General features: G+C 35.4%; 1 pseudogene; it reads right to left on the reverse strand.

Annotated features, from left to right (window-relative positions):
• Positions 1–3,967: 3,967 nt before the first annotated feature.
• LOC149771752 (MAP kinase-interacting serine/threonine-protein kinase 1 pseudogene) lies at positions 3,968–4,936 on the reverse strand (annotated as a pseudogene).
• Between the last annotated feature and the right edge of the window lie 1,064 nt (positions 4,937–6,000).

The raw sequence follows: 6,000 nt of genomic DNA on the forward strand, positions 1-6,000 counted from the left end.
GGTCTCAGTTTTGGTTAAGACCCTACAAAAATATTATATCAACGACAACTACAAAGTCACCTTCTTGAACCCAAAATAACCAAATTATATGACTTAAACTCCCCCAATATTTCAACAACAAAAAACACCTGCAAAATAAATTCCTATACACCATCACTAGATATGTGTGTTTTAAAATCATACACGACATTTTACCTGTAAAACACATATTTTTTACAAATATTCCCTAGTTCAAGTTAAGCACTTTTTTGCGGTGGGACTGAAATTACTGACCATTTAATTTTCGAATGCAAATTAATACTCGCGTTACAACAGCTCATAATTAAATGGCTGAAAAAAACTCTCGAAACTCCTTCGGTACTTTTTGCATTCCTTAAATTTGGTCTTATCCTAAGTTTCTTCGTATGGGGCCTTGTTTCCGGAACCTGAAATCGCGGACTTGTGGCTTTTATTATGCGCTGGATACAAATATGCTAAATGGATTAAATGTATCCATGCATATGATCATAAAGAAGTGGTAACCAGTAACACCTTGCTATTCTTCTTTCTCTCTCGCCTAAAATGTAGAATCAGAGCTGACATTTCCAGACTTAACCTTCTTCACTTTATTGACAAATGGTGTCTAGCTGGGTTATTATGTTCTCTTTAAATTTGTTAAATAGTAAGTGGTATAAGTCTAGAATAATACTCACTACTTACCTTTTTCTTTAAATATATCCAATTATGTATCCTTCTCTAATCTCCTGATTCTTTAGTACACCGTCTTTTTGCCTGCATGTTTCAACCCACGTTTACCGGTCAACACGTTAATTCAAGAATACCCCAAGCCGCACGTGTTAACACTATCTCTTCTTTTCGCACGAGCTTTTTCTGTACTTTACCTTGTCTATCCTTTTAACATGACCTTTCACGCTTATACAATTTTGTATACACTTTGTATTTCAATCAATACTATATCTCTAAATTTAAAACTTGAATAGTAATTTCATTTGTTTTAAATTCTATGTAAAGTTATTATGTTAATTGATAAGTAGACGTAAAATAATTTATTATTATAAATTCCTCGCCTATACGTTAGCTAGAAACTTACGTATTATGTAAAATTAGTATCAGCGTTTTACAACGTATGTATGAGCAGTAAGTGTGTGTGTGTGTGTGTAAGCATGTGTGTGTATATGAGGGTACGGGTGAGCGGATATGTCTAATATGGGTGCATATAGGAGTATCTGTGTCACTTGCACATTTCAACATGTACATATTAAATAAGGATTTCATGAAAAGAAAAGAATGTTTATCATTGGTTCTATCAAATCTATTTTTGTGTTACATAATCAATTTGGCAATAAATGTAGGTCTTATAGGCTTGTAAGAATTCCATTAGGTTTAGAGAACCTATGACCAAATTTCTATCTGTTCCTCAACTTTCTTTAATATTTGGTTGTAATTAAGTTCGTCTAAATTCTTTCCATAAAATATTCCTAAAGCCTTCACTTGTTGTTTGATTCAATTTGGGGGAGCTCCTGGGTCATTTGCCCGCCAATTTCCAATTAATTGCTATTATTTTCAATATTCTTATATAATGTTTCAATTGCAATAACATATAGTAAAATTGACAGTGGAAAATTTGTGTGTTGAGGGCTCTCAACCTCCTCACTCTCGTTCACTATTATTTTAGACTCGATGAGCGGATTTGTTTTATGCTAGAAACTTGGTTCTTCCATAAATAAATATGGGGTGGTAGGTTTTTGTGTTTCGTTTGCTTTGTTGTTTTCCTTTTTTACCCTTTGCCCCCTTCTTCTCACGTGCACTCGTATTTGTATAACTAGTCCATTATGTGGACGTGGATTGAGAAGTTTTAGGACCGTTTGAGCTTCCAACCTCAATTTCGCACTGCATACCCAGTATGACCTGGTTCGATGTTGCGGCATTTCAGTGGGGTGGGTTTCCTGAGATCTGTTCCATCTCTCCCCCAGGATCTGGAACCCTCTGACGATCATAGGCCATTTCATCAATCATTACTGAGTTTTGAGGCATGTTTTCTTGTTGTTGTACCGGTTATGGACAATCCGTTGGTGGGAGGCCCGTGGTACCACACCTGCTACAGTTACGAAACTGATGGCATCATCTATACCATGATTTGATACCAAATCCCATAATGTATGTAAAAAGAGGCACCCTCCTGGCGTCCTCCGACATGTACAGCAGCCTAACTCATGTAAATACTGAAGGAAAGCCCCAGACGGTGGTCATCCTTTCCTTCAAAACTTTTGCTCCAAACTTTTGTTCTACTTTGAGCCTTAACTCTCAGTTTGGGATCTCTAAGGGAAGACCAGAAAAGTGAATTTCAGTTAGTTTTCCCCAAGACCCCTTTATGAAAAGTGTAATGTCCTCAAAGCAGCGGAGCTTGTGAGAATTACCAATTACAGGTGGTTTCTATATCTCACCCGTAGCACTGCATGCAAACATTGTTGTGTGGAAAGACAAACTATACTTAAATATATGTATGCAATGATAATTATCTGCCGAAAATCATTTGAGTGAATCTGAGTTTTAGAAAACTTCTTTGTCGTCTGCATCCTCAAAGCATCAAAAGCGATATCATGTCTGTTTAATAAAGCTCTGATAGTTTAGTTTTTAAAAGAACAAGTAAACAATATTCTGTTCATCATGTCTGCAAAAGAATAGCATCAATCACAAGTAGATAATCAGCACATAAGCACGGTATTTAGTAAATGGCTCACCAATAAACATGTAATTATTTATTCAATGTAATTAGCCATAACAGTTAGTTCCTTTGAATCGTGCAAACATTTCAGATTATCCTATTGTCAGACTTAATCCATGTCGCCGCTTGTGTCAAGTGTTGTTTTAAGCACGTATGCCTTGGGGACATTTTCCGAATCCTTATTTCACAGCTCAAACCACAACACTACCAATTAAACGGAACAAATCTGTTTAAGCGTGAGTCAGAAATTTAGTAGCTACATATATTTCCCAAGTATCAAATGAGTTTCGATTTATTGGGTATGTTAAAACTAAAAATTGAAATTTGGGGTAGAAATTTGTACATGTGTACATAGCTGAGTTGTTTCGTTTCTTCTAATATAATTTTTCTGATAGATAGATAGACAGAGAGAGAGATTATTGAAAATTACAAATCACATCTAATACAAAATTTAATTTCACAAAGGAAAACAATATTTCATAGAAATGGGACTTTTTATTAAAAAATGCAATTCTCCAATATATCTATTTGTTATAACTTACAAGTGTCCGATAAATGAGAATGAAATATAATTGCGAAATACACTGAAGAAAAAATCAAGATGCTAGTATGAATTTAGTTAATGAAGAAATATTAGAAATCAAACTGAGTAAGATTTACATATTAACACCTGGTGATATACTGGCACTTTAGATATAAAATATCACTATTTTGACACGTCATTTTAAGCATCAGAGAACATTTTACATTCCACCAACCTCATTCATGAATAACAGCACAATTATAAAATCAAAGCACTCGTTGATTATTAACACAAATACTGAATAATCTCTCCTTTCAAAGACATTCAGAACCATGAATTGGTATTAACGATCATATAAAATTCAGTCGTATTTTATTACAACAATCAGCATTTCACAGAATAAAAGTCAATTACAGTTTAGCAACAATTCAACGAAAGTGATATATGCACATATATACTCCGGACAATTTGTTTCATCTACATTATAAGAGATGAAAACTCTTTAGGTTGTATAATCCCACCCACCCACTCTTAAAATGTACTCTTCGAAACAAGACAATCTGGATTGATGAAAATCAGAACAAATCCTAAACTTTTCATCAAAGGCAGCATATTTTGAACAAACAGTCCTTATCGTAAACTTGATGTAGCAAAGTTAGTCACGTGTTTGTAATTATTTTCAAAATAAAAGTTATTCAGATGAAAATATCACTAAATAACTATTCGTCCTGTGAATGACTGATGCCCGGCAGTGTACAGCCACTATCGAATTCTGTTGAACGAACATTGGTTCCGGGCACCAAACTTGACTGATGTTTTGTCAAGCTGGAAGCAGATGGGGACAATTTCAATGGTGGTACTACAATTTCTTCAAAATTGATTTCATCGTTTTCATTTCCCTCATTTTCGTCATTATAAGGATAACTTGGCGGCTTGTGAATAATTAGATGCTGCTGCAGCATGCGGTTGATTGAAATAGCAGTCTCAGCAAATGGCTCCAAATCCTTGGTACTGCTATTCCTAGAAAGCATTGTTGGTGTAGCAAGAGAAGTAGCAGCCGGTGGGCAAGATACCCAGGGGTGGTTCAAGACCTGCTCGGTAGAATAACGCTTGCGTGGATCTCGCACCAGCAAGTGACGAATGAGGTCTTTGGCACTGTCTGAGATTACACTCCAATCGTTTTCTGGAAACTCATAATCATCATTTTTGATGCTGCTGAAAAGCATGTCCTGGCAGTCCCGACACATCACATCACTGTTCCACCCACAACCACCTCCACAGTCGCCATAAAATGGATGGTAACCGCACAGCATGATGTACATGATTATTCCCAGGCTCCAGAGATCACATTTCTTGTCATAGGATAAGGATTCACCAAGCCAAACTTCAACAACTTCAGGAGCCATATAATCTGCTGTGCCGACTGGCGTCAGGAGATCTGGCGTGGAACACATATCCTTCTGACTTTCAACAGGCACACCACTTGCCAAGTCAAAATCACATATTCGTATTGGGAATATTTCTTTCTTTTCACACAATATGTTTTCTAGCTTTAGATCCCTGTGGACTATTCCTTTATTGTGGAGGAAATCCAAGGCTCGTGTGATGCATTTCACTATTAAACTGGCTTCTGTCTCAGTCAGATGACCCCTTCTCTCAATATTGTCAAACAAGGTTCCTCCCAACATCTTGTCAAAGACCAAATAAAATCGACCTTCTTCTTCAAAGTATTCATAAAGCTGTAAGATGTTCTCCTGACCTTGACATAAGTTGTATATTTCTATTTCTTTGAAGACTTTGCTGCTGGATCGGATCGTGTTGTTTTTAATGATCTTTACAGCATATTCTTTGCTGTTGGAAATATTTATAAATGTCTGCACTGAATCAATAGTACCATTTCCTAAGATTTCTCCTGTTGGTCTGTACAAATCATGAAATTTTGTAACAGGAATATCAGCTGCCCTTTTTGTCTTCTTTAGGAGTCTTGGTGTATTACGATTTAAACTTGCGTTTTTCTCTGCATCCCGTAAATTATGGCTTTCCATGTCCCTAAAATCGTTATCCATCTCTATATTCAGTCCGTTTAAAGTACCGTAATGTCAGCACCTTTTATATATGTGATCGGTTGGTGACAATTAGCTTCCTGATTGGCTCGTGTCATCCTATCGATACGACTAAAATTCAACAGTATTCAAAATAAATCCCCTACTGACACTGAGTAAGCACTTAATTAGGCACTCACAGAAGTTCCTCTGGCCTCGCTGTGATGATTGATTCACACCTTGGAATGGAAGAGTACATATCACAGTTATAAAGTGGAAACAATTACTAGAACAAACGAAAACAAGAAATTTGTTTAACAAGCTTTTAGTTGATATTTATTTCTTTACAGTGCTATCACGAATAGTCATTTGCCAAAAACATAATTGATCGATGTTTTCTTATTTTATGAGAAAATATTTTCATAAAGAAATTCTTTTAAATCTTATATTTCTGTTAGTAACATGTACCATCTATCATTGATTCAACATAGATGATCGCCTGGCTAGTCTATGCAATGAAATAATGTTTCTGTCTAATATTCAATTTCAAAAATACTTCTAAAATCTCTTTCTTTCTCTCTCTTTGTCAAATTCAAAACAACTTTTAACAAGCTTTTTGGTTGTACAAAATCCGAAAACATCGCAGTCTTTAAGTTATATATGAAGATGTTTTTTTTACTTCAATAAATATTATTGAAAGTAGACTATAG

Source organism: Sinohyriopsis cumingii, unplaced genomic scaffold, assembly GCF_028554795.1.
Source record: "Sinohyriopsis cumingii isolate HCF-2022 unplaced genomic scaffold, ASM2855479v2 utg001699l, whole genome shotgun sequence".
NCBI lineage: Eukaryota > Metazoa > Mollusca > Bivalvia > Unionida > Unionidae > Sinohyriopsis > Sinohyriopsis cumingii.